At 47.9% G+C, this 6,000-nt stretch overlaps 1 protein-coding gene across 2 annotated transcripts in view; it reads right to left on the reverse strand.

Moving 5' to 3' along the window:
- EFEMP1 (EGF containing fibulin extracellular matrix protein 1) overlaps window positions 1-5,763 on the reverse strand; it is a 58,283-nt gene extending 52,520 nt beyond the window's left edge. The window contains exon 1 of one of the 2 annotated variants that reach the window (XM_035110937.2): window positions 5,531-5,763. The gene's annotated coding sequence lies outside the window, so the exon portion shown is untranslated. The remainder of the gene's footprint in view (window positions 1-5,530) is intronic. The other variant, XM_035110936.2, reaches the window with a different exon arrangement.
- Window positions 5,764-6,000: the final 237 nt, after the last annotated feature.

Here is a 6,000-nt window from a genome sequence, read left to right on the forward strand (position 1 = left end):
ACCGGAAGTCGCTTGTGCGCATGTCCAGAGGCGATTTCCGGCAGCACTAGCGGCAAGCCAAGTGAGAAAGCAGCCAGTCAGGAGCCAGGACATTTATGCAGCTGAGGAGCCTCCCTGGCCGGCAGGAGCTGCTTTCTTATAAATCCGGGGGATTTATGGGATATTTTGCAATTCGGGATAACAGTGGGAAACGGATTTAAATACGGGGAATTCCCACGAAAAACGGGAGGGTTGACAGCTATGCTCCATACCCTCCATCATTTCTCCAATGAAAATAGGGACATCCTAAGGAGAAGTGGGACATTCCGTGATCAAACCAGAAACTGGGACGGCTTCTCTAAATTACGGGTGTCCCTGGAAAATAGGGACACTTGGAGGGTTTGCATTTCTCCAAGTGGGACGGAAATGTCCCCTCTTTCTGAAACCTTGGAGAGACACTGCCAATATTGCCAGTAGGCAATTCTGATCTAAATGGAACTGTGTTCTGACTCAGTCCAAGGTAGATCCCCATGTTCTTATATGTCACTATTGAATTTGCAAGAGAGGAGGAGCTGTTCCTCCTCTCCACTCCAGCAATGTGCTGGTCCACATTGCCCAGCCTAAGTTGCTCCTGAGCCCGATGGTGGTGGGAACGGAGGGAGAGAGAGGAGGAGGAGGGTACCGGGGCCTCTTGCGTCCTCTTCCCAGAGTGGCCAACCACAGATGCAATATATAGGAAGTGTAGGAAGCTACCCTATAATCTTCTCTAAACAGCCATCAGCGACCACATAGGATTTTCCCATCAGAAAAGGAATGAGAAGCTGCCTGGTCTTGGTGAGAAAGAGGCTGATGGCAGATTTGGCCTTTTGCTATGTAACCACCTGCAACGATCAGGAACAGACCCTTATTATGGGCCAGATATTACATTTATAGCAACTAAGCTGGCTCCAGGTTTAAGGGGAAGCTGGGCAAAATGTCTCATTTGGGGGGGGGGGCTTTAGGCAGTGGCAGCAGTGCTGTGCTGAGCAGCTGGGAGCCGCCATGTTAATTTCCCATAATGCCCCTGATGTTGCATCTTTCTGGGGCATTGTGGGAGATGAACATGGTGACTCCCAGTTGCTTTCAAAAAGGGCTTTGCAGCATCAGCAGCTGCCCAAGGCTGCCATATGTTAACACCCCTAAGGTATTTTGAGTGTACACGAGGTGGCAAACCCAGGCCAGCCTCTGCGTAATGTGTGAAAGGGCTCTAAAAAGCGACACAAGAAATCCAGCCTCCGCACCACAGAACCTAGGCATCACCTTAACTCTCCATCTTCCTGAAATCACAGGACAGCACCTGTCCTCCTTTACCAGCATAATGATATGAACCATTGAACCCACTTTGCATTCAACTGAACCTCGTGACTCACTTCAGCTGTGACTATTGAACAAGGTCATCCACACAAACATGAATTCCACTCTTATCTCTTGACCTCATGTGCAGAGAACGTCCCATTTAAAAAGTGTTGAGCCTGCAGTGGTGGGAGTTTTGACACAAAACCTTTGAGCATCAATGCACGAGGCATCTTATGCCAGGCATGTCCAACAGGTAAATTGTGATCTACTGGTAGATCACTGGACATCTGTGGTAGATCACCGGTAGATCAGTGGCTCCCCCCCAAAGAAGCTAAAAAAAAATCGGCTCCCCTAAAACAACTCAACATCTTTGCCCTCCACCCCTAAAATGACCTGAACCACCCAAAACTGGGCTTTCCTTCCTAAAAAAATATATATCTTAATGTCAATGTTGCTTTCCTCCTCCCTAAAGAAGTTCAACAACTTTGACCTGAACCCCCCAAAACAGGGCTTTCCTTCCTAAAAAAGCTCAACAACTTTGACCTGAACCCCCCAAAAGGGGGTAGAAAACTGCCAGTTTTTTAAGTCTGTGAGTAGATCGCAGTCTCTTGGAGGTTGGCCACCCTTGACATATGCCATATCAACTCGTGGTACCACGATACCACGAAATGACGATGGTGTACATGTGAACATAAGCATACGGTATTGTGTGTGTGTGTGTGTGTGTGTGTGTGTGTGTGTGTGTGTGTGTGTGTATCAGTCTATCAACTATATGTAAGTTGCTTGCAGACTTTCGGGTGACAATCAACTCGTAAATTTAATAAATGAAAAGTAACTCAAATAGAAAGCATAAGTATATGCCAATAAAGGTGTTGAATTGAATAGAAAGCATAAGAAGGTGGGAGAGCTTTGTGCTTAGAAATAAAGCATTGCTTTTGTATTGTGGAGAAGAGTGACCTGCGAATAACAAGAAGTCCCCTGTTCAAATCTCACCTGCAATAGACACAACTTGCAGGCTGGGATAGCTCAGTCAGTAGAGCATGAGACTCTTAATCTCAGGATTATGGGTTCGAGCCCAGCCTTGGAGAAAATATTCCTGCATCACAGGGGGTGGAAAAGATGACTCTCGTGGTCCCTTCCAACTCTACAATTCTATGATCACACATTAGAAACATAATACATAATACATCTCTGTACTGCAGCATCTACAGCTGGTTCACACCCACATCGTCCTGAAATGCATCTCTAAAACCCTGAACTGCCCCACTAGCATATGGCAATGTTTGCTTTCTTCCATCTTCAACCTTGGACAGAAGCAAAGGGAGCAATGAAAGAATGCTTCCCCCATTCTTGTGACAATCTGTAGGGGATTTACTCCCCAATATTTTATTTTCTCTATACTTTAAGTGTTCAAAGAAAGAAAGAAACAATAATAATACTGGCCTACATTACAGGGGTGCTGTAAGGACTATCACAATAAGGTATGCGAAAAGCTTTGGGCAGTATCCAGTGCACTTGTCCTGTCTGCACAAGGATTTGCACTCGTGCAACAGACCTTTTCCCTTCCCTCCTCCTCCTCCTGTGTGTGGTCCATGCCCCCTCCAAATCTGCTCCAGAAGTTTGGGGGAGCCCCAGAACCATGGGTCGGAACATCCTTGCATTGCCAGAATGATTCATGTAGTGCTGCTTCGAAACCAACCCTTCAAATTCAGCTACAGTGTATAAATTGTAAGTATACTTATGTGAAAGTTGCCAGAGGTCCCTTCTGCTACGCTTTCTGTTTCCACAAAACACAGGGGCTTGAGAATTCCTTTACTGGATCAGATCAAGGTGTACAAAATCCAGTGGACATGTTTCTTATTTCAGCCCCATTTCAGTTCTAGCGTATTCTACAAAACAAAGCCCCGCAGGCTCGTTGTCAAGTGTCTTCTCTTAGGCAATGCATCTTCTAGTTCCAGCACAATATATCTCATTCAGGTCCCTGAATGAGATGATGGCAAGTGGTTAATTTCAAGGTCAATCGGCGACTTGGATGCAAAGTGCAACCCAGCTAGGATTTACACTTACAGTGGCCTAAATTCAGAATGTGCCATAATGCTGGTCCTTAACCGTCCTATGCTTGAGGATGAATATCAGGGTGGTCCAAAAGCTTGTGAGAAAGTCAGGCAAAGTGACATCCATTTCATTGGCCCAACTCAGACCGGGATGCAGTGTGTGTGTGTGTGTGTGTGTGTGTGTGTGTAAATCTGTGGCCCTCCAGATGTTGCTGGACCCCAGCTCCCATCAGCCCTGGCCAGCAAGGCCTGTGGTCAGGGATCATGGGAGTTGTAGTCCAACGAGATCTGGAGGGCTACAGGTTCGCCATCTCTGATGTAGCAACTAGCAGCTATTTTTGCAGGACACACCCAACTCTCTTTCTCACCCCCACCCATTCACCCCATTCATACACCATCCATTCATTCTCACTCAAACATCCCGTGCCTCCATTCAAACACATGCAAGGACGAACCCCATTGATACATGATCCGTTCTCCGCACACTCTTTCTCTTACACCTCCCCCCTCTCGCATACACCACACCCTACCTATCTAGGTCCCCCACATTTCCTCCCCTGCTTTTCTCCCCCACCTCTATAAATTTAAAGCAGGTACAAAGGCTGTGGAACCCCCTACCCCCAATTGCTGCCAACTGGAATGCAGAGCTATCCAGCCCAATAGTCTGCCTCAAGGTTATGTGGCTGCATAACTACCAACTACTTCAACCAGCTACTTCATCAAGAACTGGTGTCTCTGTGTGTGGAATGTATGGGCACAGAAAGAAATGCAAAATCTTAGGATCACAGCATTGTAGGGACCCTGAAGATCATCCAGTCCAACCCCCTGCAATGAAGGAATATGCAGCCATTCTATACGGGGATTGAACCTGCAACCTCGGCGTATAACAGCACCATGCTCTAACCAACCCCCTGGATTTATTGATTTTATTTATTCTATTACCACATCCATATGCCACTTTCCCTCCAAGGAGCTGAAGGTGGCACATGCCGTTCTCCCCTTTCCCCCATTTTATTCTCACAATGGCCCTGCGAGGTAGGCTGGGCTGGGAGGGCGTGACTGGTCCAAGATTAGCCTGCATGAGTGGGGGTTTGAACAGGTGTCTCCCCAATCCCAGTCCAACACCCTGACCACCCTGCGCCACTCTGGCTCTCAACTACCAGCCAGCTGCCTTATTTTAAGAAAGGTATCCTTTGTTAAGTCCAGAAACCTCCCCTCGCCCTGGAGAATAAAGTTCCAGGTTGCCCTTTTGGATATTATTATTTTTGGTATGGCATTGCCTAGTCACCTCTCACTATTCTGATCGATTGCAGTGGTGGACTTTGGGCTCTCAACTTGAGAGCCTCTCACTCTTTGTTTTACAGCATTGTTGTGGTGCCCCCTGCAGTGCGGCACCCAGTGCGGCCAAACCGGTTGCGCTACCCTAAAACCGCCTCTGTCTACTACCCCAAACAGACTGGACCCGAAACATATTTGGGTTTCAGAAACTGAAGTCCTGTGAAATTCAAGGAGAGTTAACTCCCAAAAATGGTGTTTAAGGACCACAGAGTTCCCATTGCCTGTTCAGTTAAAGGTTTCCACTCCATCAGGGCAGCCTACATCTGAGTGGAAGCCTTTAATTGAACAGGCAGTGGAGCTTCCCCTTCTGCGTTGCTATTCCTTAGGTTTGCACAGCCAGACAAGGAGTTCAGAGCACTTCCTCCCTCCTTCCCAATTGCTTCTCTCTCTTTCTATAATCTCATGTTACCTCCTGGGCTCCTTTGGGAGGAAGGGCAGGATATAAATTTAATAAATGTAAAAGCAAACGATTGCTTTTTCTCCCCACACCAACCTAAAACTGTTATTCCCCCTGGACTAGAAAACTTTCCCTAATGAGGGTGGCGCCCCAATAAGTCCTACGCGTTGAAAACAATACCCTTAAATCACTCAAGTTTTCCAGAGGGTCTAATAATCGGACTGAGTGGGAGACACGACCCACAAACCACCCCAAGGGGGGGGGAATCCCCTACACTCCGCTTGCAAGATTGCAAACTGCATCTACTTCGGCGCGCGGAAGATCCTTGCATTGATCCATTTCCACCCGCCAATCTCGGTGCGCCAGAAACTTTCCTTTGCAAGAATCTGCCCAGGCGAATCTGAATCCTAATCCGGGCGCGCCTTACCTGCACAGCCGCAAGAACGCGATGCCCCTCTTTGAAGACCGCAGTTTAGGTGAGGAGGAAGAGGTGGACTCCCTTCCTGAAGCGAGCCAGGCTGCAAGTTTGCAGAGAGAGAGAGAAGTTGGAGAGAGCTGATGAAAGCTCCCTCCCAACGTCAGGTTAGCCCTGCGCCTTCGCTGCGCTCCGTTCACAGATGAAGCGTGTTCCCCCCACCGCCTCCCTTAGCAAAGATCTTGGACAAACTTCCCTGCTACTGTTTGCATCCATTGCACGCCCCCTACCGATCTTCCGCTGACTTGACCCTTTCTAAGAAGAGCCTGATGTCGAAACACAGGGCGGAGAGGTCGCGCGGCGCAAACCCAGGCTTATTATTTCTCTGTTTCATATTTTGTTTTGCACTTCGCACTTCTTCTTTCTATGGAAGGCGCTGCTCAGTAAAGGGGTTCCTTTTCAGGGCGCGTTCCAGAAGGGTA

This window comes from Zootoca vivipara, chromosome 3, assembly GCF_963506605.1.
Source record: "Zootoca vivipara chromosome 3, rZooViv1.1, whole genome shotgun sequence".
NCBI lineage: Eukaryota > Metazoa > Chordata > Lepidosauria > Squamata > Lacertidae > Zootoca > Zootoca vivipara.